The sequence below is a fragment of the Ambystoma mexicanum genome, chromosome 9, assembly GCF_040938575.1.
Source record: "Ambystoma mexicanum isolate Mex_15411 chromosome 9, UKY_AmexF1_1, whole genome shotgun sequence".
NCBI lineage: Eukaryota > Metazoa > Chordata > Amphibia > Caudata > Ambystomatidae > Ambystoma > Ambystoma mexicanum.
This window is the reverse complement of record NC_090931.1, coordinates 1,481,094,252-1,481,122,019: the sequence shown is the minus strand read 5'-3', so window position 1 is coordinate 1,481,122,019 and position 27,768 is coordinate 1,481,094,252.

The following is a 27,768-nucleotide window of genomic DNA, read 5'->3' as shown; positions in this document are numbered from 1 at the left end:
GATATATTGCTGGAGCAGATCCACCATGGAGTCCTGTCTGGCTTCCTGCCTCACCAGCGGTGCCTCAAGGCTGATGGTGGGAGCAGCAGTGGTTGAGGGTGCTGTGACGGGGCCTGCAATGGCAGTGCTGTTCTCATGGATGCTGCTTAGGTCTGAATCGTGCAGGCAGGGATCAGCACTGCTGCAGGTGGGTGAGGGCTGAATGTGGGGAGGGGGGGTGGGCCTGGGGCTTGGGGAGTGTGGACATGCCACATGCGTCAGTCCTTCCTGGTCCACATACTCCTCCTCTGCATCATCGGTGTTGGTTGGTGGGTCTACGTCCTCGCCTTCCACTGGTGTAGGTGTGGGCAGCTCAGTGTCCACGGTGTCAGGCGCACTGGGTGTTGTTGTGGGCTGCGAGGCTGCCCTGGAGGTGGTGTTGTCGCTGGCTGTTGTCTTTGGCTGGGACATGGATGCCCTTGTGGTGGGATCCTGGCTGGCATCTTCTCCATCGGTGCCTGGGGGTAGAAGAGATGCAGGGCATCAGTGATGGTGTTACATGCTAGATGCATTATATGGTGCTGAGGAGTATTTCATTTATCATGCATTCATATCTTACAGGTGTGTCACACAGGGTAGTATGGAGGGGGCATTTTGGTGTTTGCTGCATGGCAGGTGGCATGCCGTTGTATTGGGGTTTGTGTGATGTATTACATGGGCACGGTCCATGTGTGTTGGCTGTGTGTTGGTAATGGGATTGGCACTCAGCATGCATTTCAGTGTAGCTGGGTTTGGCCCTCCATCTGGACAATAATATGTTAACGTGTGTGTTGGGACATGCATTGCCTTGCCTAGACTCTCTTCCACATCACTTGTGCTATGTCATGGTTCCCCCTACGGGGAACTGCAGGGTCACTCACCTCCATCTGCAGATGTTGTCGCACCCGTCTCCATCTCCCAAATCCCTCAATGGACTCAATCTGGATGAACGTGCTTGCCGTCTCCTACCAGCTGGTCAGTTTGGCAGGAGAATTGGGACCCCCGCCTGTAGCCATAGCCTCCCTCCTGTTGCTTGCCAGGATATTACAAACCCTGAGGCGGAGGTCCTCCCACCTCTTTTTGCAATCCTTCACTGTCTGTGGGGTGGTTCCGACAGCCGAGACCTTGCAGGCTACCCCCTCCCAGATCTCCTTTTTGCGCTGCAGCACCTCACGCTTCAGGTTCTGCTGATTTATCTCATCAGCATGTGCGGCAAGGGTGTCTGCCAGCATAATAAGTTCAGCGTCTGAAAAACGCTTTTTGCGCAGGCGGGAAGTTGTTTTTCGGGTAGCTTTCGACATTGTGAAGGGATTGCCACTGGTCTCTCCTGAATGCAACTGGTGGTTTGGGAGGATGGCAATGGATTGTGTTTTTAAAGATGGCCGCCACAGCATTTCCCATTCCAACGCGATGACATTACTTCCGGGTCTGGTATTACGAGCCCGGTATTAGCATGTTGTTATTACCGGTCGGTATTAAGGGGTGCCTCCTAGGCGGAGGCGGTATCGGCGGGTCCCGTGATGCCGGTATCGGGGGGTGGGAGGGCCTTTAGCGGCATGCCGGTATGGCCATTACTGGCATGGGGGTTCGCGCATGCTCGCGCACTCATAATCACCCGCTATTAGCTGCGTCATATGAGCACGAACCCGCTAGTGCTTCCATGCCGGTAATGACCCCGTTTTTACCGCGCTCCTCGTAATGAGGCCCATTGTATCAGAATAGAAAAAAGAGAGATCCCACAGCGATTGGTGATAGTGCAGCAATGCCCAGAATTTTGCGATGAAGATTTGGAAAAAGTGCCAAGCTCCCTATGGTCTACGGGCTCAAGAGGCGGATGAGGGTATTTTTAAGACAATATCAGCCCTAATGGATCAAGGCATTCTAGTCACGTCAGAGTCACTGTGTAATGACGCTGTGTAACCTGTGAAGAAATCGAAAGGTGGGGTCGTGGAGATTTATCCTGGACATGAGACCAATTAACCAGATTGTAGAGGCAGAGTTTCCTTTAGTTCCAAATCTGGCAACAATACTATGTAGTATCCCAGCAGAGGCACGATATTTCACAGTGATTGACTAGAAAAATGCATTTTTCTCAGTGCCGTCACAAAAGGACTCCCAAGACCCTACGTCATTTACGTTCATGTAACCAAGCTGAAGAGCACTCATTTGCCCCAAGGGTACTCTGAGTCTCCATCGATCTTTAACAGAGTCCTACAGATGGACATTAGCAACATTGAGTTGCAAAGCGTTGTGCTGCAGTACATAGATGATATTTTGATATTTTGGTTTGTAGCATGACAGAAGATGAGTGCAGACAAGATTCAATTCAGTTAATGACTATCCTAGCATACAAGAGATATAAGGTAGACAAAGAGAAGTTGCAATATTGTCAAGAAGAAGTGTTGTACATCGGTCAGTTAATCTCAGAAGAGGGGAAGAAAGTCACACCTGAAAGAGCTGAGGCAATTATGAAAACAAAACCGCACACGATAAAGCAAATGCAGCAGTTTCTGGGATTGCGCAACTATGTTAGAGCATAGGTGTTTCATTATAGTTCATACATGAGACCTTTTTCAGGGTCTTAGTGGGAGGAGGAATTAGGTCAAGGCAGCTTGAGCTGGTTCTAGACAGGTGAGTGCAGGAACCCGGACCCTGCAGTGCCTCCAAGAGGTGAAATGAGAGGGAGGCAAAATAACACTGTGGAGTGATTGAAAGTGGCACACGTACGTCAGTGAGATTACAGGAGGCAAAGTGGAAGTGTGGCAGAGTGTTGCTGTGGTGAGATTCAAAGTAGCAAACCCAGATTGGGAACACTGAGGAGGCAAAATGCAGGTGTGACAAAATACCACCTTGGTGAAATTCACATTGGCATACCTACATTTGGAACTCAGAGAAGCACAATGCAAGTGTGGCAAAATACAACAGTGCTGAGACCTAGGTAGCAAATCTACACTAGGAATTCTCTGGGAAGTGAAATGCAAGCGTGGCAAAATACCACAGTGTCGGGATTCACAATATCAGACCTATATTTGGAACACACTGGGAACCAAAATGCTGGTGTCACGAAATACAACCATGGTGATATTCACAGTGGCAAACCTACATTTGGAACATCCTGGGAAGCAAGATGAATGTGTGGCAAGATACAACAGTGGCATGATTCCCTGTGTCATAATTATATATGGAACACACTGGCGAGCAAAATGTGAGGGTGGCAAAATACAACAGTGGCGAGATTCATAGTGGCAAACCTACAATAGGAACACCCTGGGAAGTGAAATGCAAGTGTGGCCAAGTGAAACAGGGGTAATGTACACAGTGTCAAACCTACATTAGTAGCACTGGGGGAAGTGAAATGCAAGTTTGGCAACATACAGCATTGATGAGATTCAACAGTAAGGTGTCCCTTACCTGGATGTGGCTGTTGGTCGAAGAATCATGTCTGGCAGAGCTATGGTGTCAAGCAAACAGGCAGACAGGGAGGGAAGGCACCCTAAAGAAAGCGCCCTTAGCTTGTGCTGTTCGGTGGCTGCCCGGGCAAGGCTGCCGTGGGGGAGAGCCTCAAATGCTATGTTTCAGGTCTCATGACCAGGGGAACACCAATACGATGTGTCGAGGGCAGGCAGTGGGAGGGGAAAAGTGGAGCTGTCTCTCAGAGGCCAGGGAATGCAGTAAGGTTGCTTTGGGCACCAAAAATTCCACCAGAAAGAATTAAAATACAGCAAGGGCTACTCACGCCCTCAATCCTCTCTTCCTCACTGCTTCAGGGACGAATGTGGTGGCTCCTTGTCAACAATGGCTGGAGAGGGCACCCAACAACACAACTCTCTCCAACAAAATTACAGAGGAATAGAGTGAGACAGAAAGAGACATAAAGAGAAAGATAGAAACAGAGAGAGGGAGATAGAGAGAGAGGGAGCGAGAGCTAGATCACCAAATGACATCCCGGGTACAGATTATTTGCACTATAATTAACACAACTTTGTTTATACAGTCTTTCTCACACTATCATCCCAGGTATATTTTTTGTAGAAAAAACTGGACCACATCTGTCCGGCTACACAGCTCTTATTAAGGTACCTTAGTTATGTACACTTCTCAGGCCACAATCACAAACAGATATTGTTTTGTGACCTTTGTATACCTCCCTCAATTTTGAATCTCACATAAAGCGCTTCCAGAAGCCCCAAAGGGACATGGCTTCTCTTCCTGGCCATTGGCTTGATCAGGTTTTGGGAGGGAAAGGATTTGTCACCCACATACACTACTGCAAATCCAAGTGTATTATTGGTATGAAACATTGCATGACCAAGACAAGTTATGCCACCCCAGGGGTGCCTGTCTGTCTGCTGTTTAGGATAATACTGTGCCCACTAGAATGAAGGACCCCCAAGGCCTCTGCCCTAGGTTATTTTCTGTTATATAGCAGGCCATCATTCCAGAAGAGCCCAAGTTTTCCCCAGTCATTGGCAAAGGGTGGGATCCTCACCCCATCACAGTATAGGGCAATATGGCAATGCTGAAGGGCCTTACACAAGCCAGCGTGGCTTTGTTCTTTGGGGCCATGTGCCGCCTATTTTCTATATCAATGTTGTTGGCCAAACATGCTCTAAAAGGCATATTTTGCCACACAGGTCCCCAAAACCTTGCTCTCAGGTGCAATAAAAACGTTTCTGTGAACTGTCCTGAATTGCAGTTTGCAAATGTGGGCCACTTCCTTTGGGGTATGTGGGTCTAATCTATTTTCATGTGCAACCCGCCTACCCCTCAGCCGAGTAAATGATCATTGGTAGTGTAGGTGCGTTTGATTTGTTTTACAGGCAGACCCACTTTTAACTCAAAAATCACTTCTAACTGGTATTTCATATAAAGGAAAACATAATGTATGTGTTTAATAATTCAAGAAGCACTTATAAGCGGGAGAATCTGTCATGAGTGCCAAAGAACATTATTATTGTTATTATTATTACTATTATTGTCCATAATACAAATATGTGAATAATGTCCTTATTACTGTCTAGTGGTGGTATCACTACTCACGTGTACTAAGAAGAACAAATGAAAGAAGGGACTCAAACATGAAAAAATAAAAAAGAAACCAACGATGGTAGGAAGGAAAGGGTGAAGCAGGAATCGAAGAATGATGAGTAGAATGATGGAGAGAAGGAAAGAGATGGAAAAATAGACATAACGAAGGAAATAATTAAATAGATGAAGGAGGGAAAGAAGGAACAAAGGACATGTTGAAAAGAGATGTAAAGGAGACAGAGAAAAATACATGGAAAGAAAGGAAAAAGAATAGTAGAGAAATAAAGAAAAGAAAGCAACTAATGAAAAAGAAAGAAGGAATCAGTAATAGAAACATAAAAAAAGAAAAGAAGAAAAACGAAATATAGAAAGAAAAAAAGACATGTGGAATGAGGGTCAGCCCCGTGTAACTGTGCTTCGGAGTTGAACGATTTTTCTCATAACCATATCCATCATCGATACTTTATAACAGCAGCCATTGCCTCTCACTGGTCTACAAATATCTTTCGGTGATCAGTCAAGTCTATTATTGATACTTTGTAGCAGCAGCCATTTCCTCTCCCTGTTCTACAAATATCTTGCAGTGATCAGTAAAGTCTATTATCGATACTCTGTAGCAGCGGTCATTGCCTTTCCTTGTTATACAAATGTCTTTGTACACATATCTTGCAGTGATCAGTCAAGTCTATTATTGATACTTTGTAGCAGAAGCCATTTCTTCTCCTTCTACAAATATCTTGCAGTGATCATTCAAGTCTATTATTGATACTTTGTAGCAGCAGCCATTGCCTCTTACTGTTGTACAAATATCTTGCAATGCTCAGTCAAGTCTATTATTGATACTCTGTAGCAGCGGTCATTGCCTTTCCTTGTTATACAAATGTCTTTGTACACATATCTTGCATTATCAATACTTTGTAGCAGCAACCATTGCCTCTCACTGTTGTACAAACATCTTTCAGCGATCAGTCAAGTGATACTTTGTAGCACAGTGTTCATTGCCTCTCCTTGTACAAATATCTGTGTACAAATATTTTGCAGTGATCAGACAAGTCTATTATTGATACGTTATAGCAGCAAGCATTGCCTCTCACTGTTGTACAAATATATTTGTACAAATATCTAGCAGTGCTCAGTCAAGTCTATAATCAAGACTTTGTAGCAGCAGCCATTGCTTCTCACTGTTGTACAGATATCTTGCAGTGGCAGGAACCATGGCCCAATTTGAGGCGGTGAGACGGTTTCCTGGGGTCCCACAGGAGCCAACACAAAATCATTTTATCTATTTTATTTTTTGCTACAGGTCTGCTCAAGTTCTCTAAGGAGTTGCTGGTAATGACTTCATTGTTTTAAAATTATATGATTAACAACAGTGGCCAGGTGCACGAGACAAAGCAAATGGTTACCAATCACAGGCCACCACCGAAAATGGAGGTCCAGAGAAACCAGCTCAAGAAGGTTGACTTCTCAGGGGGACGAGATGCAATGCATATCCCTCAGTCACCAAAGACTAGTCACCAGAGACTAGGGGGACGAGATGAAATGCATATCCCTCAGTGACCAGAGACTAGGGGGACGATATGCAATGCATATCCCTCAGTCACCAAAGACTAGTCACCAGAGACTAGGGGGACGAGATGCAATGCATATCCCTCAGTCACCAAAGACTAGTCACCAGAGACTAGGGGGACGAGATGAAATGCATATCCCTCAGTGACCAGAGACTAGGGGGACGATATGCAATGCATATCCCTCAGTCACCAGAGACTAGTCACCAGAGACTAGGGGGACGAGATGCAATGCATATCTCTCAGTCACCAGAGACTAGTCACCAGAGACTAGGGGGACGAGATGCAATGCATATCTCTCAGTCACCAGAGACTAGAGGGACGAGATGCAATGCATATCTCTCAGTCACCAGAGACTAGGGGGACGAGATGCAATGCATATCCCTCAGTGACCAGAGACTAGGGGGACGAGATGCAATGCATATCTCTCAGTCACCAGAGACTAGGGGGACGAGATGCAATGCATATCCCTCAGTCACCAGAGACTAGGGGGACGAGATGCAATGCATATCACTCAGTCACCAGAGACTAGGGGGACGAGATGCAATGCATATCTCTCAGTCACCAGAGACTAGGGGGACGAGATGCAATGCATATCTCTCAGTCACCAGAGACTAGTCACCAGAGACTAGGGGGACGAGATGCAATGCATATCCCTCAGTCACCAGAGACTAGTCACCAGAGACTAGGGGGACGAGATGCAATGCATATCTCTCAGTCACTAGAGACTAGTCACCAGAGACTAGGGGGACGAGATGCAATGCATATCTCTCAGTCACCAGAGACTAGGGGGACGAGATGCAATGCATATCCCTCAGTCACCAGAGACTAGGGGGACGAGATGCAATGCATATCTCTCAGTCACCAGAGACTAGTCACCAGAGACTAGGGGACGAGATGCAATGCATATTCCTCAGTGACCAGAGACTAGGGGGACGAGATGCAATGCATATCCCTCAGTCACCAGAGACTAGGGGGACGAGATGCAATGCATATCTCTCAGTCACCAGAGACTAGTCACCAGAGACTAGGGGGACGAGATGCAATGCATATATCTCAGTCACCAGAGACTAGGGGGACGAGATGCAATGCATATCCCTCAGTCACCAGAGACTAGGGGGACGAGATGCAATGCATATCTCTCAGTCACCAGAGACTAGGGGGACGAGATGCAATGCATATCCCTCATTCACCAGAGACTAGGGGGACGAGATGCAATGCATATCTCTCAGTCACCAGAGACTAGGGGGACGAGATGCAATGCATATCCCTCAGTCACCAGAGACTAGGGGGACGAGATGCAATGCATATCCCTCAGTCACCAGAGACTAGGGGGACGAGATGCAATGCATATCCCTCAGTCACCAGAGACTAGGGGGACGAGATGCAATGCATATCCCTCAGTCACCAGAGACTAGGGGGACGAGATGCAATGCATATCTCTCAGTCACCAGAGACTAGTCACCAGAGACTAGGGGGACGAGATGCAATGCATATCCCTCAGTGACCAGAGGCTAGGGGGACGAGATGCAATGCATATCCCTCAGTCACCAGAGACTAGGGGGACGAGATGCAATGCATATCCCTCAGTCACCAGAGACTAGGGGGACGAGATGCAATGCATATCTCTCAGTCACCAGAGACTAGTCACCAGAGACTAGGGGGACGAGATGCAATGCATATCCCTCAGTGACCAGAGGCTAGGGGGACGAGATGCAATGCATATCCCTCAGTCACCAGAGACTAGGGGGACGAGATGCAATGCATATCCCTCAGTGACCAGAGGCTAGGGGGACGAGATGCAATGCATATCCCTCAGTCACCAGAGACTAGGGGGACGAGATGCAATGCATATCCCTCAGTCACCAGAGACTAGGGGGACGAGATGCAATGCATATCTCTCAGTCACCAGAGACTAGTCACCAGAGACTAGGGGGACGAGATGCAATGCATATCCCTCAGTGACCAGAGGCTAGGGGGACGAGATGCAATGCATATTCCTCAGTCACCAGAGACTAGGGGGAGGAGATGCAATGCATATCCCTCAGTCACCAGAGACTAGGGGGACGAGATGCAATGCATATCCCTCAGTGACCAGAGACTAGGGGGGCGAGATGCAATGCATATCTCTCAGTCACCAGAGACTAGGGGGACGAGATGCAATGCATATCCCTCAGTCACCAGAGACTAGGGGGAGGAGATGCAATGCATATCTCTCAGTCACCAGAGACTAGGGGGAATTCCTCAGTCACCAGAGACTAGGAATTTTCTGCGCCCACACATCGAATCGTCCTCTGAGAAGGCTAGGATTGGGTCGGTAGAGCCTGTCATCGGCTGACCTCATTTGAAGGACACGTTGCTGAGGACTTCCATCATCATACTCTGAGTGCAATAAGTAGGCTGCCTTGGCATTGCGTTGCCATGGGAGCCTCTTGCCATCTTGATCTGCTGAGCACGCCCTGGCTCCGACATTATGAGGTCCACCCTTCACAGTCCCAAAGGATGCCGATATGGTGGCAGCTCTTTACCAAGCTTGTTTCCAGTGGACCGGCTGATCAGGAATGCAAAGCGATATGTTCTGGTCTGGACCTGGTGCTCCTGGACCTTATCACAGCCAATGCTGAATTTGTACTCTCCCACTTGATTTGTATGTGTGTATCTATGTATGGCAAAGCAGACAGTTTTTGCACTGACTGTGTTTTAGGTCATGAATCAGTCAAGCTTCATGTCTGTCAGTAAATGCTGGGCTTGGGCATGCTTGACGCAGTTTCTTTGAGAAATTAATTTGGTCTTTGCTGGGTTGAGCTTTAAGTGGGCGCTTGTCATCCAGGCTCGGATGAGGGGCAGCGAATGCTTGAGTCGGTGGATGCTGATGACGCAGTCGATCTTTAGGTAAAGCTGGTGTTTCGCTGATCAGTCTAGAAGGTGCTCGCTCTTGGCAAAGCCATAGATGCCACATTCCAAGGTGGGTTCCTGGGGTCTCCGAGTACCCTTTTCATCATTGTATCGTGTCAGATAGAGCTGCAAGAATTTCCTGACTGGAAGGGATATGTCACAGGTTGAGGGTCTAATAGGGGTCCTTTTGCTTCTCTCTCTTGGGAAAGAGGGGTTGCTCGGCTGTGACTGGCAGGTGGTTCAGCACAATCTCCCAGTTGGTGCAGTTCCTGTGGCTCTGGGTGGATACATGGGCTGGCAAACAACTTGGGAGCTGTGAGGGCACCAGTGTCTGTGAGGAAACAGCTTCACCGCTCTGATCTCGGCCGATATACGCCCCCTTCCCCAATTCCCAGGCAAGCCTCCCATCTGCCATATGTAGATTCCAACCTTCAATAATCTGAAACGAAGTGCTTGCTTGTCCTGCTCAGTCCACTTTCTTCTTCTGAGAGGAGGAAAGATGCAATATTGGGTGTGCACTCCCCTTCGTGGTTCTGCTATCCTTTTACACCCAGGGCTTTAAGTGGCCCGGGCAGGCCGACTGGTAGAGACTCAGTCCTGATAGTGTCCAAAGACTGCCCTCGAGCCAGGACTCCCCAACCTGATTTTCCCATGCTAAAAGTCAAATGAGATGATGAGTGACAAAACTGCTCTTTCCCAGTAGATGGCACTATCACCCATTTGGAGTTGAAATATTTGTTTCATAATGCTCTGAATGAAAACTAGAACAAAGTACATTGTTTGCTTTTTGCACAATATTATGTTATTGAGGTCTTGCCATCTGAAGGAGTTGATAAAATGAATTAATACATAGGAATCATGGATTTCTTTCAAAATACCTGAGCGACTGGACCCTGCAGTGAGCTATATTAAGTTGGTTTCGTTTTTATAGTTGAATATTTTAGATGTTCTTTTTGACTGCCGATAAAAGAGGTAGTTCGGTCAGAAACGTTATTGGTCCAATCGATCAGGCATGTATTTTAGAGCATACATCAATTGTTCTTAAAAAAAATCCAATGCAACTTACCTGAGTTTTTCTCACTTGAACAAATGCAAAAATGACAGGTCGGGTACTGCCATCTTGTGCTAATCATATTTGTTGATCCTTTGCCCTAAATTCAGGGGCCGTCGTGACACTAATTCAGATCACCCGCCCGTAAAGCTGACATCACTAGATGCTCACAATGAGCTGCACCTATTTTAATGTTGTTAGTGGGCAGCGTAGCCAAACGTACCCTGTCATCACCAACGTCATCACGTTATTTAACGCAGAACCAGGAACATAAACATATACATCCACAACAGATGCAAAATTATAAAAACAGTTTTTTTTAAAGGAAACAGCAACAGGGAGGGGAACAAGAACTTTTGATTTTGACATAACTGTGAAAAGAGATAATCCACGAAAACATGAGTAACATTTTCCAATAGCGGTCATAGCAAGCAAACATCACATGGTTCTCATTTTTTGTTTAACTGTCAATGGTGATCTTGTAATGCTGATTCCATTAATTGATCGATTAAGCCCAGTCTTTGCATTCCTCACAGAAAGTTTATGGGCCTTATTACAAGTCCGGTGGTAGCCGTGCCGGTAAAACCGACAGGCTGCCGCCAGACTTGTGATGATTTACTGCCGCCGGACTTCCCGGAAACAATGGGGCATTACAGCCCCAGTGGTTCTGTAAGTCAGGCGGCAGTAATTGTTAGTCCCTATTCCCATTTGGGTCTCGTAGGACTCAATGGGAATGGGGACCATGGAAGCACCGGCACCGTTAATAACGTTGCTGGTGCTTCCATGAAAGTCTGCGGGCTGGTGTAGTTTTGCCCACCAGAGCAGACCTGGTGGGCGGAAAGGCAACCCGCCTGCAGACTTGTACTTTGCCGGTCCGGAAACAGCAGCGCTGGTAAGCTTACCAGCACCGTTGTTTCTGGACCGGCAACGTTGTTATGAGGGCCATTGTCTTCCATCACTGAATTCTGACCGAAGCACATGGCGTTTCCATTACAGTAAAGAAATTAGTGGTTTAAATTATAAATGCAACACATTCACATCGCCCGTTTCCTGAACCTATAGGCTGCCATGTTGCTCCTTATTACTGCAACTGCCAACTGACGGATCGGTGTCTGGCGATTGTCCCAGATAATGGTTATCACAGATGTGTTGCTGATGATTATTGTCCAATTACAATTGAAGAAGCCATTGACTGGTAAACTGTACCCATGACAAGTGCACATTGGTATAATATAACTATGTAAAATGTATTTCAGTACCCAATTTATAATTGTATATACACAGTACATATTTATGTTAACAATCAATTTAAGTTACAATTAAAACGTACAATGTCTTATTTGCATCAAATTGAACATTCATCCATCACAACGTAAATCATGTAGCATACAGCACACGTGCCATCCTCACTTGCATAAATATTTTTTAAATGTTGCTTACACTGTGATGGATGACCGACCGCTTCGAAAGACAGATCTCAGTAATAGAAATCATTCCTACGTAAGATTTTAATGTAGTGAATCTTATCACTTTTCGACACATTTTGTCCTTCAAATTGTTAGTGCAGTGGATTCAAGGACACATAACAATGCAACCCTTCATCCAGCATTCACAGCGTGTCAGAGGGAGTTTCATTTTGGGAACACACACCACAAAATTGAACAATATCAATGCCAGCTGTGCAGTGACAAACAACGAAATATTCCATGCATCCCACATATGAAAATATGTACTTCCATTTGAACTGTATCGATGCGCCTGGTCCCACAACATTTATGTATTCTTTCAAAGATTGCCCTAGGCGAGGGGCAGACAGGCTCGGATTTCCCTAGACATCAATAGGGCAAAGCCCGAAAAAAACGATTAATAGTGAAAGGCAGTTTTTGGGCCAAAGTGGACCACTTCTTTCCTGAAATAAAAAAAATTTGAATATAAAAGCGGTGGGTTAATATATAGAGACGGCACGGATGGACTGAGAAGGGAGAGGGGAAGAGGCGATTTCACCAAGGCAACACCTGCAATGAGCAACACTAAAAAAAAAAGTTGACATCAATAAAATTCCAGCATGCCTCGAATGAGGGCAGTTTTTCAAATGCTTGCTGGCTTCTGTGTAAATCTATTCCAGCAATCATATTGATGTATGCATTGATGTATGTGCGCCTGGTTGTCCTCCGCATATGGGCCTCCACAGTAAGATGTAAATGTGCAAAGGCCACAGGCTCATGTTCATAGCGCACATTGTCAAGACATATTCCTTGGCTCATTCATTAAATGTTGGCTCACACTGTGGCACATAAAGCTTTGGTCTATTGCTATCTGCAGCCACTTATCATGATTCATTCATTGTGTTTATTTATTGGTTATTTATAACGCACCTATACAAAAAATGGAGTTTCAAGGCGCCACAAGACAAAAAAGGGGGAGGGGCAGGAGAGAAAAAAACAATAGCGGTCCTGCTAGGCCATATGTCATCAGGATCATGCAAGAACAGCAACAAGAAGTGCAGAGGGGGAGGGAGTGGGGAGGAGGGGAGGTGTAGGTTGGGGCAGAAGGGGAAAATGCTAGGGTGGGAGGGAGGTGCGGGGCAAGAGGAGGTATACAAGTGCAAGGTGCAGAGGAGGGGGAAGAGGGGACAAAAAGGGCCAATGGGGCTAGGCAAGTGCTAAGGGGAGGCCAGGTGGGCAAGTGCGAGGGGAAGCAGGCAGTGAGGACCACATGCGAAGTGCAAGGATGGGGGTGGAGCAGGCTCGGTAGGGATGCACACCCGGTCAGGCTTGTCAGGGGAAAGGGGCCAGGAAGGGCAAGTGCAAGTTATGGAGTGGCAGGAAGATAGGGTTTGGGGGTATACTGGGCAAGGAGGGCCTGGTGCCCTGTGGAGCTTAGAAGGGACCAGGCAGCCAGTCAATGCGACAGAGGGGGGCATTAACAGGGGGATATAGAAGAGAAAAGTTGGGTCTTGAGAATGTTCCAGAACTTACGGAGATCAGGCAGAAGCTTGAGAGGGGCAGGGAGGCCATTACAGAGGGATGATCCTGCCCAGGAAAGAGATCTACCCACACTCTCTGCTTGGAATAGCGTCCGATCTTCAGAGAATTGCAGCTAGATGACTGAAGGTCTCTAAGAGGGAGGTATTCAGGGAAAGAGTCAGATGTAGTGGGCTTGATAGATGCAGTCACTGAGCTTGAGGCCAAGGACAAGTCTTGCAGTCCTATTATGGATTAATTGAAGGCGGCGAAGGGAGGATGTAGGCAGATTTAGGAGGAGGCTGTTGCAGTAGTCCAGCATGGAGAGGACTAGAGCTCTGGAGACATTGGGCCTCATTACAAGCATGGCGGTCTAGGAACTATGCTACCGGTAAGCATGCTGGTACCGTAGTTCCCGAACCGCCATACTACAAGCTGTGCTCGCGGGCACCTGCCAGCCCACCAGGACTGACCTGGTGGGCAGAGTGGCACCCGTGAGCCAGCACGTCAGATGCACCTGCACCACTCTGAATGGTGCCGGTGCATCTGACGTCCCATTCCCATTCAGCCCTATGAGGCCGAATGGGGATGGGGAGTCCCTCATTACCGGCACCCATGAATGGGCAATTACTGGGTCCGCCAAACCCACATGACCCGGTAATTGCCCATTCGCGGGTGCTGGAAAAAAATGGATACCGGCGGCAGCCATGCCTGTTCTACAGGCACGGCTACCGCCAACCTCGTAATGAGGCCCAGTGTCTACGTATTGACTATTCTATGAATAAACATAGCAGTTTTATGAAAGCAGTACATAGCGGTTGACTCTGTGAAGAAGTGATGGAATTTGGTTCAATGATGTCCATTGGAACATCGACATTAGATGGGTTTAAACCAAATAAGGAGATACTGTAAAGTTTCAACATCCCTGAAGAATGTCAAGCAACTGAGCGTTGTGACAGAAGCATGTTGGGTTTAAGCATGGATTGTAACGTTATTTAGAATAATGATATCTAAATATCTGGTGAATTTCTAATGTGGGTATCTGTTCATACAGAAAGATATTTTCATTAATTAAAACCCCATCGTAGGATTGTAGGGTCTTCTTTGTGTGGTCACTATTTGATAATAGATAGTCGTTTGGGCACTTCTGCAGACTATAGATGCATATGTGTTTTTATGATGTTTTATATAAATTTGTCATTCTTGTGCATTTGTAGATTTGTTGGATTATTTAATTAATTGTATTTTTTGTATTTATTTTGTAATTATGTTTTAAGTGTTCACACTGTTCATAGACAAATTGCCCCTTTTGTTTATATTGTTTATAAGACCTATCAATTAACATTACTTCACAAACAGTAATTAATTAAAAATACATTATTTAACAATTTCATCTCAAGTGACATACTATTCCATTTAGTTTACAATGAATACAGTTTCAATCACTGTGCAAAAGCTTGAAACTGGCTTTGTTAAAAACTGTGAAGAGAGCCACACATCATTTGAATCTTGAAATCAACCTTTCAATAAGTTAAAGTTTGGAAGGACAAATCTCTTTTACAATGTTACATGGAGTAGACTGGGACCTGGAAACAAAATATGGATCAATTTTATGTCTTTGCATGGCCTGTACATTCAATGTTAGAGCTTTCACAAATTCAAAATCCATATGCTGGAAGATTGACTTTGCCACTCACTGTTTGCTTATTTTGGTAAACTCCTTTTTGTATCGAGGCATCCTGAAAAGTCCTGCAGTTTTTGCTTGTTCCCTTCCAACTTTTTCGCTGCGTGCCAGTACAGCCAGTCTTGTACTGGCCTCCATACTGTCTATGCCAAAATGCAACTTTTTAGGCCCGTACTTTAGGCACATATTATGGAACACCTCCAAATCTCCAGTGTGGCAGAACTCAGAGAGTCCCCTCATTTCTCTTGAAAGCGTTTTGTCATACACAATCTTCTCATGTGCTGTGTGAGGAGGGGAGCCTGAAACCAACCACTCTTTCTTACGCTCCTGCTCTTTGCTCAATGGTCCATGTGCACATTTGTGAAAATGTTTGTTTTCTTTCCAAGAGTGTATGTTAGAACAATAGTGCATCAATGAATGCCATTTTTCAAGCAGAATATCTACAGATCCATCACAAGTTTTTGAGCTTCTCCAAAGATGGTTGCTGATAGGCTGCGACCAATTTAAAATGTTTTCTATAGCCTTTTTTTTTATAGCAGCTGAATTTTCTTTTCAAAATTGATTTAGCATTGTGCCATACATCATATTGATGCTTTATGTCTGGGAACTGTTCTTGCATGTCCTTAGCTATTGAAACATGCCTGTCAGTGGCTATCAGGTCTATTTGTGTTCCTCTGGATTGCAGAAGTTGAATGGATTTAAATTAAACCATATTTTTCCATGGCAACAGGAGATGTACATTCAGATACTTGCACAACGACTGAACTCACTATTTACTTGGTTTCCATCTCTAGGAAGTGGTAAGTTTACAGAGAAACATGGACTGTCACACTGTGCATCACCAGCAAGCCAGAACATTTTGCCAGCGAAAGCCTTGCCCTTTGACATCTACTTGAGTGTCCATGCCTGGCTAAAAATGGGTAACAAGAAATCCTTCTGATATTTGTAGTACTGGGTTTTTGAAAGGGACTCGAGTCCCACAAAGTTAGAAAAACCTTAAATTGTACTGTACGTGATCTGCTAAACAACAAAGCAGATGAACAGAGTACATTTCCAGCGGGAACTTTTCCAAGTATAGGTTGAGCAAACCATGAACATGAGTAATGGTGGTGTCCACAGCTACCCCCCCTTGATCTTCAGGTTGGTGCCTTTGATTACATGAGTTAACTTTACCAATGGCTCTCCACAAATCCTCCTATGCAATTTTTGATCTCATTTAATCATTTTCAAAATCTCAATCAGGCAGCAGTCGAATACAATGCATTTTGGCTCCTTTAATAGCCAATCATCCAAAGGTACACTGGTTTGCGATTGCATGGTGTTGGATAAGTCCTCAACACCAGGAAGATTGACGTCCACATCACAAGCACAATCGTCAATCAGTAGCAAAGATGCTTTGGGTATTTCTTTGTGTTATATTTTGGATTTGTTCACATATATTGGGGAAACAGGGACCATTGTCAGTTTCTTAGATAGCATTTTTCTAGAGGGTTTTAATTGTGTGAGTGGTTCTGCAAGCAATTCTGAAACATCTGTGTTGTCTGTTTCTTCTGGTTGACGTTGTGTGTGGTAACAGTAATCCAGGTTTACTTTCAATGGGTCACTGCTGACATTCAAATCAAAGCCAGCCGCTGGACATCTGCATCTCAATACTGAATCTTGTGAGGACCATGCTGAGCCTCAAAATGTAGCAGCTCCCAAGTGACTACGTTTTGGCAAGCGACATCATTAGTTTGGGTAGTTAACTGAGTCTTTATGCTCCTCTTCTTCCTAGGCTGTAATTGAAGAGAAAGAAACATGCTTAATTTATAGCAAACATACAGAATATATGAATTACAACATGTAATATCAATAAAATAATTGATAAACAACTTTTATTTAAATATAAACCTCTCTTCTGTTCCCTTTTGCCTGAATTTTCCTTAAAACAGTCCAATTGGATTTGCTGACCACCAGCATTTTGAAATTGTATTAAAGAGAGGGTACCTGGAATGCCCCTTTTGGCCCCTATAAACATGATAGCCCAAAGATTCATATAAGCAAGATGACAAATACATATCCTACCCCCCCCACTGTATATCTGTTCTGTTGTTACCTCTGGAAAGCACTCTGTTATGCTTTTGTACTGTTGCATACTTCTGTAAAGAGCTCTGTTTTTTCTCAACGCTGGGTCCGTGCTCAATAAATACCATCATAATAATACTAATGACGGACCACCTTGAGAGTGGCCAGGAAACAGGCCTTCACCTGCTATGCCCCAGAATACTGCAATACCATTCTGGTTGTGGTCAGGATTGCTCCAACAATGAGACATCTGTACACGTGTCAGAGCAAGGAAACACAACGCTTAGTTCTTGAACAATCTATATACTAATACATGTTATACTTGGGGATTTAAAAAATGCTGGAGGGAACACAGAACTGAGGAATTATTAGAGGCACTACACCAAGCACAAACAGCTTGGCGTCAAGCTATTTTTCAAGGCAAAAAAGTTGTATTCTAATCACTAATGGGCTGAATCATACTAGCACTTTATTTCAGGGCATAAGACATGACTTTAATACAATTTCTTTAACTTCCTTGTATTTCTCTGAGGAACTGTGCAATGAAGTTAACAGATTTTGTGTGGTTAAGATACAACATATCTAAGCAGAAATAAAAACTGTAGAAGTTGACAGTTTCATTTCACTGTCTATTTCCATTCCGAACTATTTCACTGACACTTTTGCTTCTGTCGACTTATTGACGTTTTCGTCTCTTTTAAAGATGTTCACCCTACATTTTATGCAGAATGTTGGAACCCAGCAAAAATTGTAAAACAGTTACTGGCACCTGTTATGTCGTATATATGTTGAATATCTTTCACTCAACTCTATCTCCAGGTTCTTTTTCCAAAATCCTTGAAACATGGATTAATTACCCCAGTGCTTCAAAAAATTGGTTTGGATACCTCTGCTCGGTCTGACTATAAACCTATTTCAAACTTACCTTACTTAAGTAAACATATTGAAAAAGCTGTCACTTCTCAGCTTTAGGTACATAATAATTCGCTTATCAATCTGGCTTCCATGCTAAGCACAGTATTGAAATAGTTACTCTTCAGGTGGCTGATGATAGTCTTTGTATTACTGATGGGGTGCTTAATGATACTGCTGGATCTCTTAACAGCCTTCGATACGATCATTGATGAGCCTTTTTTAAAATCTATTTGATCTGCATGGATGGGTATTAATTTGATAGTGATTGAGTAATCACCCAGGTTAAAACCTGGTTATCAGTTCTATCATCTTATAACTTCACACTAAAACTTTGAGCACATGTCAAATCTTTAGGTTTTTCATTATACACAAAACTTTCTTTTAGTGCCCAACAGGTCATAAAAATGGCCAAGAAGTTCAATATCAGTGGAGTTTACTTTGGCAACACAAATATTCCTTCTATGTAAGTCTGGAGAAAATCGCTCTTTACGGATGAGAGATATTTTAATCCTTGAAATCCCTAGATGAAAACAAAAGTCAAATATAGAAATATGTCTTTCCTGTATCAGAAGTAAGCTTCTTGGACCCTCTACCTTGTCTTTTGAAACTTCTGTTTTAGCCTTCCGAATTTATTTCCTCAGTGTTTTTATGTTGATGTTTTAGGTATTTTGTTTCTTTCTTTTATAATTTGTATGTTTTTCTGTCATGATTGTATATGTATATGTTGTGCAGTGCTCCCTGTGCCCCTTTGTCCAGGTTCACACTGTATTAAATTATTTCAAATGTATCAAACAAAATAAAGGGACCAAGTCTACCGCATGGAGCGTTGGGAGGATGGTGTTTCCCTCTTCAATGTGTGCAATCGCAAGGGCCTGTATCAAAATCTGGAAATCTCCCGTGGTGTGCAGAAAGGCTTACTCTTGTGGAACAGTGTGAGATGATACCAAGCTGTCTGAGCAGTTTCATTATTATGATGCAGAAAGGAGATGAACCCATGAGATTTGGTGGAAGGGATATGATACAATATTTTATTTATATTGCGTCCATACCAAGGTGATTCAGGGCATGACGAGGGAAGGGAGGGGCATAAGGCGGGATAAAAATAACAATCTTACTAGGCACAGTGACATTGAGAATGCGCAAGTGCAGGAAGAGGGAATGGGGAAAGTGCAAGGAGCAGGGGAGGAGTGACAAGTGCAGAACATGTGATCAAAACAAAACAGGTAGTGGCAAGTGCAAGAATTAATTGCAGGCAACAGGTGTCTAATAAGTACGGGTAAGGGGACTGTAGGGTTGCAGATACAGACCAAAATACAAACGGTAGCCAGGAGGCAGTGGGGGTATGCAGCTGGATGGGCAGGGATCTGGGCCCAAATGCAGAGGGTAGGCAGGCGCCAAGTGCAGAAACAGACAGAGATCTGCAAGGGGGAGGAAGAAAGAAGGCAGAAGCAAAGAGGAAGGTCTTGAGGTGCTTCCAGAACTGAAGATGGTTCTCCTCAAGTTTCAGAGAGGCAGAGAGGCTGTTCGAGAGGGAGGCCCCAGCCAAAGAGAAAGATCTACCACCAACACGTTGCTTGGAGAAGCGACTGACCCTGAGGGAATTGGAGGTGGGGGAGCGAAGAGCTCGAGTAGGAAGGTATTTCCAAAGGTAGAGTTAAAGATATTGGGGACCCAGGCCCCAGAAGGCTTTGTGGACAATACAGAGAGTCTTGGACTTAATTCTCGCAGCTACTGGGAGCCAATGAAGAGATTTCAGGGATGGAGAGATACGATCCCTGGCTTGAGGCCAAGGACAAGTCTTGCAGTCCTGTTCTGGATGAGCTGCAGAGGGTGGATAGTGATAGCAGGCAGATTTAGAAAGAGGCTGTTACAGTAGTCCAGCCTAGAGAGAACCAGACCTCTAGAAACAGTGAGCTTCTGAGGGAAGGAGAGGAAAGGAAGAATACCCCTGAAGAGGGGCAGTTGGTAGTTTGACTTCTTAGAGACGTCAGAGATGTGTGGAGAAAAGGAAAGCATGGAATCGAAGGTGACCCCGAGGTTCTTAGCCTCACAGGTGGGAGCAGGAAGAGGGCCAAGGGAGGCCGGCCAGAGGGTGACAGGAAAGGAAGGTGTACGAGTGCAGATGAAGAGAACCTCAGTCTTACTGGTATTAAGACAGAGGTCACTGGCGGCACACCACTCCTGGATTGCAGACAGACAGTCAGAGATGAGAGAAGGAGAAGAGGTGGCATAGGGAAGCCAGAAAATGAGCTGAGTGTCATCTGCATAGCACTGAAAGTTAGGGCAGAGAGCAGCAATGTGATAGGCGAGGTATTGGTTGAAGAGCCAGGGAGAAAGGGTAGACCCCTGGGGAACAAGTGCAGAGTGAGATAGAGGAAAGGAAGGACCCATGTTGGACCTGGGATGTTCGGTTGGAGAGGATAAAGGTCAGCCAGGCCAGGGTCTGGTCAGTGATAATCAAGGTATCATGGAGTCTGTGGTGCAGGATGGCATGGTTGACCGCTTCAAAGGCAGAGGGAGAGATCGAGTAGGATGAGGACAGAGGGGACATTAGAATCAAAGTTAGACAGCATGTCTTTGCGGATGCTCAGGAGAGCAGTTTCCTTGCTTCTAGATGCTTTGAAGCCAGATTGATGGTCATGTAGACAACAAACAGAATCAGCGTGGAGGTTAAGCTGGGAGTTGGCCAGCTTTTCCATGAGTTTGCCCAGGAAAGGAGTGATAGAGATTGGGTGATAGATAGCCGTGCAGAAGGGGTTGGCTGTGGGTTTCTTGATAAGAGGGTGCAGAAGAGAGCGTTTCAGAGGGAAGAGGAAGGCTCCTGAGGCGAAGGAATTGTTGCAAAAATCAACCATGGCAGGAGTGAGGGTGTCAATATGGCGCTTGATGGTTTTGGATGAACATGGAAGAACCTGTTTTGACGAGACTTCCATAGATTAGACTTGTCTAGTAATCTCTTCAGGGGAGAAAAGGGGAAAGGAAGAGAAAGAGGGTGGAGAAGAGGCTGCAGGGGGGGCTAAGTTAGCAGAGAGAGACAATGGAAGAGGAGGAGAGGAGGAGAGGGTGGACAGGATGTCCTGGGTTTTAGGGATGAAATGAGAGGCCAGGGATGTGCAGGGGGTCTGGGAGGGGACAGGAGAGGTAGCGACTGCAGCAAGATTGGTCAGCTCCATGCAGATTTCAAAGAGTTTGGCCAAGTTGTTATATGCCACAGAGACACAGGCTTGGATATGGACTCTCTTCTTAGTGCGGACAGAGGGTCGGTATTGCGTTTGGAGCAAGCGCAGGCCAGTTTGTCAGAGGGTGAACAAGATGTCCGCCATTTCCTCTCAGCCACCATACACTTGCGTTTAAGGGTGACAATCTCAGAGTCGTACCAAGAGTTGCATTTGGCTTTGGGCTTCAAGCGGATCCTCATGACATGGGCAAGAACATCGAGAGTGCTGGAGATAGCAGAGTGGAGCTTTGAAAGGGCAGTGCCAGAATGCAAGTCAGCCAGAGGTGGAAGAGGGGGAGAGAAAGTGGCAGCGAAAGCCTCAGCTTACACACGCTTCATGGGTTGGATGACTGAGAAGGTAGGTGGCAGTGCTGTAGCTGGCTTGGCCTGAGGGGTAGAGAGTGAGAGTTGAGAAGAAAGGAGAAAGTGATTGCTCCAGGAGAGAGCCGTGGTGTGAGGGTTAGAGAAGGGGAGGTTAGAGGAGATGAGAACATCCAGAGTGTGTCTTGCAGAGTGAGTTGGGCCAGAGGTAAGAATAGAAAGAGAGAGAGAGTCACAGAGGTCGCAAAAGAGTCCACAGGAGGGACAGGAAGCATCCAGGTGGATGTGGAGGTCTCCAAGGAGGAGGAGTTGAGTGGTTGTGGCCAGGAGGGAGGAGGAGAGTTCAGCCCACTCGGAGAGGAAAGAATTAATCTGACCAGGTGGCTGATAGATAGTAGCAATGGCGAGAGAGGGGCCAGGAGAGAGAGAAAACTTGCAGACAATGCTTTTGAAGGAGGAGTAGGCCTGCATAGTATCGCAGAGGCAGGAATCCACTCCAAGAAGATCAAGGCTACACCCCCACCGGGACGGTTGGATCTGGGGGCGGAGAGGATCTTGTAGCCATCCACGAGGAGAATTTCAAAACTTGTGATGGAGCTGTCCGTAAACCAGGACATCGAGGTTGAGTTCTTGCAGGAGACGGCAGATGTCAGAGGGGTGTTTGACAGCCGAGCGACAGTTGAGAGTGGCACGATGGAGAAGGTTGCTAACCTTGAAAGACTTCCGGGGAGCGTTACAAATCAGAGGCATGCCCTGCAGAGGTGTAGAAAGTGCCCGAGGGGGTTGGGGGGGCAGAGAAGGAGGGAGGATGGTGCAAGATAGCCAGGGAGCAGGTAGAGGTGGGAGGCAAGGAAGTTGGAGAAGGGAGAGAAGGACCAGAATGGGAAGGAAGAAAGTTGAGGAGGCGCGGGAAGCGTCTATCCAAAAGGAGGACGCTTGCCTGGGGGCCTTGGACCAGGACGGTGCCTTTCAGGTAGACATTAAGATGACCTTAGAGGAGTGGAAGGGGGCTAGGAGGGCCTCCCATCTGGTGCCACCATTAATGGCAGAGGGAGAGAAAGGAGAGAGCACAGAGACATGTGAATAGTCCATAGGTCTGGCAAAGGAACGACAAAGAGGATGTCGGTGAGGGTCTGTCTGGAGGAAGTGCTGGTGTAGGTGTCGGTGATAGGGAGACGAGGGTTAGAGACCAATATATCCTTTTGAACTTCTTCCTACCAGACTTAGTAAGAAGGGGAGGATAGTCAATGGAGAAGCAGTTGGAGAACGTAGGTGAAGCGGAGAGTGCCATAGGTGATGCCCCAGAGAAAGAGGAGAAAGAAAAAAGGGGGGTAGGGGTGAGGGTGAGGGTGAAAGCAGATGAGGTGGAAGGGGTCAGATAGCAGGACAAGATAGCACAATGCAGTCACTGGGCCAGACAGAAACAGGAATTTGCAACAAGGTGAACACAGTTGCAGCCAAGGGCAACGCAAGATTTTAAAATTAGGCAAACTAGGTGAACCCAGTTGCAGCCACAGGGCATCACAAGATTATAAAATTAGGCAAACTAGGTGAACATAGTTGCAGTCACAGGGCAAGACACGATGGACACAGTTGCAGCCACAGTGCAACACAAGATTTTAAATTAAAAAAAATTAGGCTAACTAGGTATACACAGTTGCAGCCACAGGGTAAAACAAGATTTTAGAATTAGGCAAACTAGGAGAACACAAGATTTTAAAATTAGGCAAACTAAGTGAACACAGTGGCAGGCACAGGAGACTGCTGTAGGTATTGAGAGAGGGCGTCCAGGTGAGGCGGGTTGAGGGTGGGACAGTCAGAGGGACACATTGTGGAGGGAACCCATCAAGGTGCATGTCCTCCAACCATTCCAGGATGATTTCCTATCCGGAAGTGCCACACAGGAAAAGACAAATTAAGTTTTATTTGGGTTGAGCTTTCGCTATGCATTTGTCATTCACATTTGAATGGTGACAAGGCATTTCCGAAAGCGTCTGAAGTTGTGGGAACAGTTCACTGTCAGGTACAGCTGGGTACTGCCCGTGTATTGTTGTAGAGAGATATTTTGTAGCAGTTCCATGTTCAAGTTGAAGATCACTGGATAGATCATTGAGCCTTGAGGAACACCATAAGTAAGTGGGTGGTGATCAGATCTGAAGGTTACCATCTGAGACGCTTGATGTCCGTATGATATGTAAGAGGAGAACCAATTGAGAACTGTATTGGAGAAGCCTGTTGTTTGCTCAAGGAGGCTGGTCAGAGTGTGGTGATGACAGTAGCCAAGGCGGCCAAAAGAACCAGAAGCAAGAGTGCCCTTTGCTCACATCTGGAGAGCATTGTCAATCACCTGGGCGGTAACTTCAATGCTGCATTTGGGATGGAAATACAGATTGGTAATCCCAGAGCTGGTGGTAATGGCTGATCTGCTAATGGAATTGATTGCCTTTTGCCTACTCATTGGTTTTGCAGCTAAGTGGACGTATGTGATTGACCACTAGTTGGCAAGGTCCTCTGGGTTCAGGCCGGGTTTTTAGAGAGGGTGGATCAGTCCTATTTTAGACAGCTTCGGAAGATGCCTTGACTGAGCGAGGCATTAACTATTTAGAGGAGAGTCGTGTGGGTGGGTCCTGTGATCTTTCTGAATATAGCAGAAGGTGGGCCATAGCCACTGTAAGGGGTAGGCTTTAATGAGGCCAGAAACTTGGCGAGAGCCTTTGGGGGCTTTGGGAGGTGAAAGCCGTCCATAGTTGGGATCCACGGGATGGCATTGTTATCGACAGTGCAACCATGTGTTGTCTAAACGTGTCGATTTTAGTGATGAATACACTTTTGGTGGAGTTGCATTTATCCAGGCATTGTGGTATTTCTGGGTATGGGAGAGGGTTGGAGCAATGTTTGACTGCAGCAAATAGGGATTTGCTCCTGTTAGCGGCTGCCAAAATCATTATGGAGTAATAGGATGTTTTGGCTTTGGTGATGAGTGTTAAGATGGATTTCTAAACTCTGACCTGGTGGACAGATGTTTAGGAGGCCACCCTCGGTTTAGTGAAACAGTGGAACCTTCTGAACAAGCCAGGCCACTCTAGGCTTGGCAGGCAGTTAAGACTAAGGGGGTCATTATGAGTATGGAGGTAGCCATGGTGCTATTAGTGCCATGGCTACCCCCATACCGGGTCCGGGTTCCCTGAATGGGGAAATACCGGGCCATTCCAACCTTGGAGGACCCGGTATTTCCCCATTCAGGGAACCCATCCCCATTCCCATTCGAGCCCCCATAGGGCTCAATGGGAATGGGGAGGGAGCTAACAACGGGCCCGTTAATAACAGGCCCGTTGTTAGCTCCCTGGACCTTTATCGGCTCCCACTAAGGACGCCTGGTAAAATCAGCCGCCCTTAGCGGGACCCGCTAAAGGACCTCGTAATGCGGCAGTAACGGGTTAACGGCACTGGCACCGGAATGAGGCCCAAAGTCTCAGGAGGGGTGGGAATGATCGGAGCCCCACAATGAGCACACACAGCAACAAACCACAAATTACTCTTAGACAAGTCTATATGAAAAAGATCAATACATTTATTGTCAGCTGGACCAAATACAGAGATCCTCCAGCTTATAGAGATTTTGCGATCCCGCAAAATGCTGCAAATATGGCAGTTTTTTTTAAAGCGCGAATACGACCATTTTTGCAAAAACACCCGCAAAAATAGCCACGGGGCAAGGTTGTCAAAACTTTTTTTGATGCAAGAAATGAAATGCACAAGCACAAAACATCACTTGCACCAAAAAAGGAGCAGCCCAATATGCTAAGGCATAAGAATGGGCCCCAAATTTAGAAAAGAAGTGCTTTTAAATATGTAGAAATTGTAGGCAACCCTATGCGCCTTCTTGGAATAGGGACACAGTGGGCGTCACTGCATGATAGGGTCTTTCCTGACTCGGTCATGCAATTTATTTTAAACATTTTTTTTACGTGTGACAGCAAACGTATGAACCGCTGTTGCCTCACTTTAAAAATTGAAAAATGGTCTCCATCTGAGAGGGAGAGGAGAGAGGGGGTGATTGGTGAGATGGGGAATGGTAGGCAAGAACGCAGGGGCAGAGCAGTGGGTCAGAGGGGAAAGCAGGAGGCAAGAGAGCCGAGAGGAAGCAGTGGGGCGGCGGGCCAGAAATCAGAGAGGGAGCGGAAGTACAGAAAATAGAGGTAGCATGGGCTCAGGTATAGCAGTGGGCCAACAAGTATAGAGGGAGTGGTTAGCCGGAAAGAGGCAGTGAGCTCCATATTGGGAGAAAGGATGAGGAAGAGTGCGATGGAATGGGAGAAAGGAGGCACAATGCAGAATTAGCACAAAAGAATGAAGGACTGTGTACTGCGGGAGGAAGTGGGGAGCGTAAGTTGTGAGTTGGGAATATGATTTGGAGTGTGACAGGGACTGGGGAGTGCAAATTGTGACTTGGCAGTGTGACAGAGCAAGTGAGTATGTGTATGACAGAGTGAGAGGTACAGGAATTCAAGTTGTGATAGGGAATTGTTGAGCCGTGTGAGGTGTGTTGGTGAGAGAGGTGTGTGGGTGTTTGTGGATAAGGGGAATATGTTCAGCATTACAAGGGACAATGACCAATACTGTCAATAATATTAAATAAGCATGCACATTAAACCAAAAACATAGCCAAAACAAACACTGTTCTGCCAAGACAGAGATATCTGGCTAAATTGATACAAAAGGTACACATAATGACACCCCGGCTCTTGTGTAGCCTTGCACCCTGCGTCTTTCCTGCAATGTGGCAATCTTACACCCTCCAGTCAATAAAAAAATGTGCCGCAAAAAAAGCCACCATGAATAAAGGTTTGTGCCACAAAATTAGCCATTTCATGCCGCAAAATGTGCCATTTCATGACACAATATCCTGGAGGGTCTGAATAGACACAAGTACTTTAGCAATGAGAAAACAGTTATCACACAAATCCTTAAACTATACAATATTTATACACATTACTTTTCCTAAGGCTATACAGTGGAAAATCACAGCCACAACCTGCAAAGAACGGGGTTGATTTAACACAAAAATGGCATTAGGTAACTCTTCAGAGTTTGTTCCCTAACTTTGGAGTTCAACCCTAAGAAGAGGGGAGCCTTTTGCTCAACAGTACAGTTGTGCGTAAAAACGCACTATCTCACAGGCGAAACAAAAAGGGGGTCTTGGAAGGTTTGTAGCAAGTCAGGAAGGGGCTTCAGGCGAGGAAGAATTGGTTCCCTCTATTTGAGTAGGCCCTGCCCTTGACGGCAAAGCAGTGTTCAGATGGAGAGAATAGCTAGAGAGTGCAGGCTAACCCGGCCACGTTTGAGTACTTTTAAAGTACACATGTGCATAAAAGGGATCGGGAGTGCCACGGGGACACCCGTAAGTGATGCAAGTTATCCCTGACCCTAGGCACAGTCCAGACCAAACTTTGCCACTTTAGTCGAGGTCGCTAGTAGGTTCGAATCCTGCAGTTTTGCGGCCCTCCGGCTCTCCGCAGCTGCGGTGGAGAACGATCGTCTGTGACAGGACAGTTGACTTTTCTCAGCTTCCAAAGGAGGTATGAAGAAAATTCTGGTGCAGCAGGCTTCAGGGCACAGGAAAGCAGAACAGCAAGGGATCTATAGCGACCGTCACCACAGGTAGTGATGCGGCAATCGTGGATGTGGGCAGCGTTACGCACTCTCCTAATTTGGGACCCAGCAGAGCTTGGCCTGCGAAATTTGGCAGGAGAATGCACAGGACCACAAACAAGCGATGTCCCAAGTCTCGGGCTTGCACTCAAGACGGCGGCTGTGCTGCAGGTTACCCTGAGGTAGAGCTGGACAGTTTGCTGGAAGGCTCAGGAACACTTCCAAATGGGCTCGTTCAGTGGGTAAGCAGAGGGCGTCGAGAGTAGTTGTTCCCACTACTCCAAAGGGGCAAAGCGCCTTGGCAGGCCATCTGGATCAAAGAAGATTGCATGGGTCTGACGGGACAGCAGAAAGCAAAGGGTGCCAAAACCTTCCAAAGCGTCTCCGGCGGT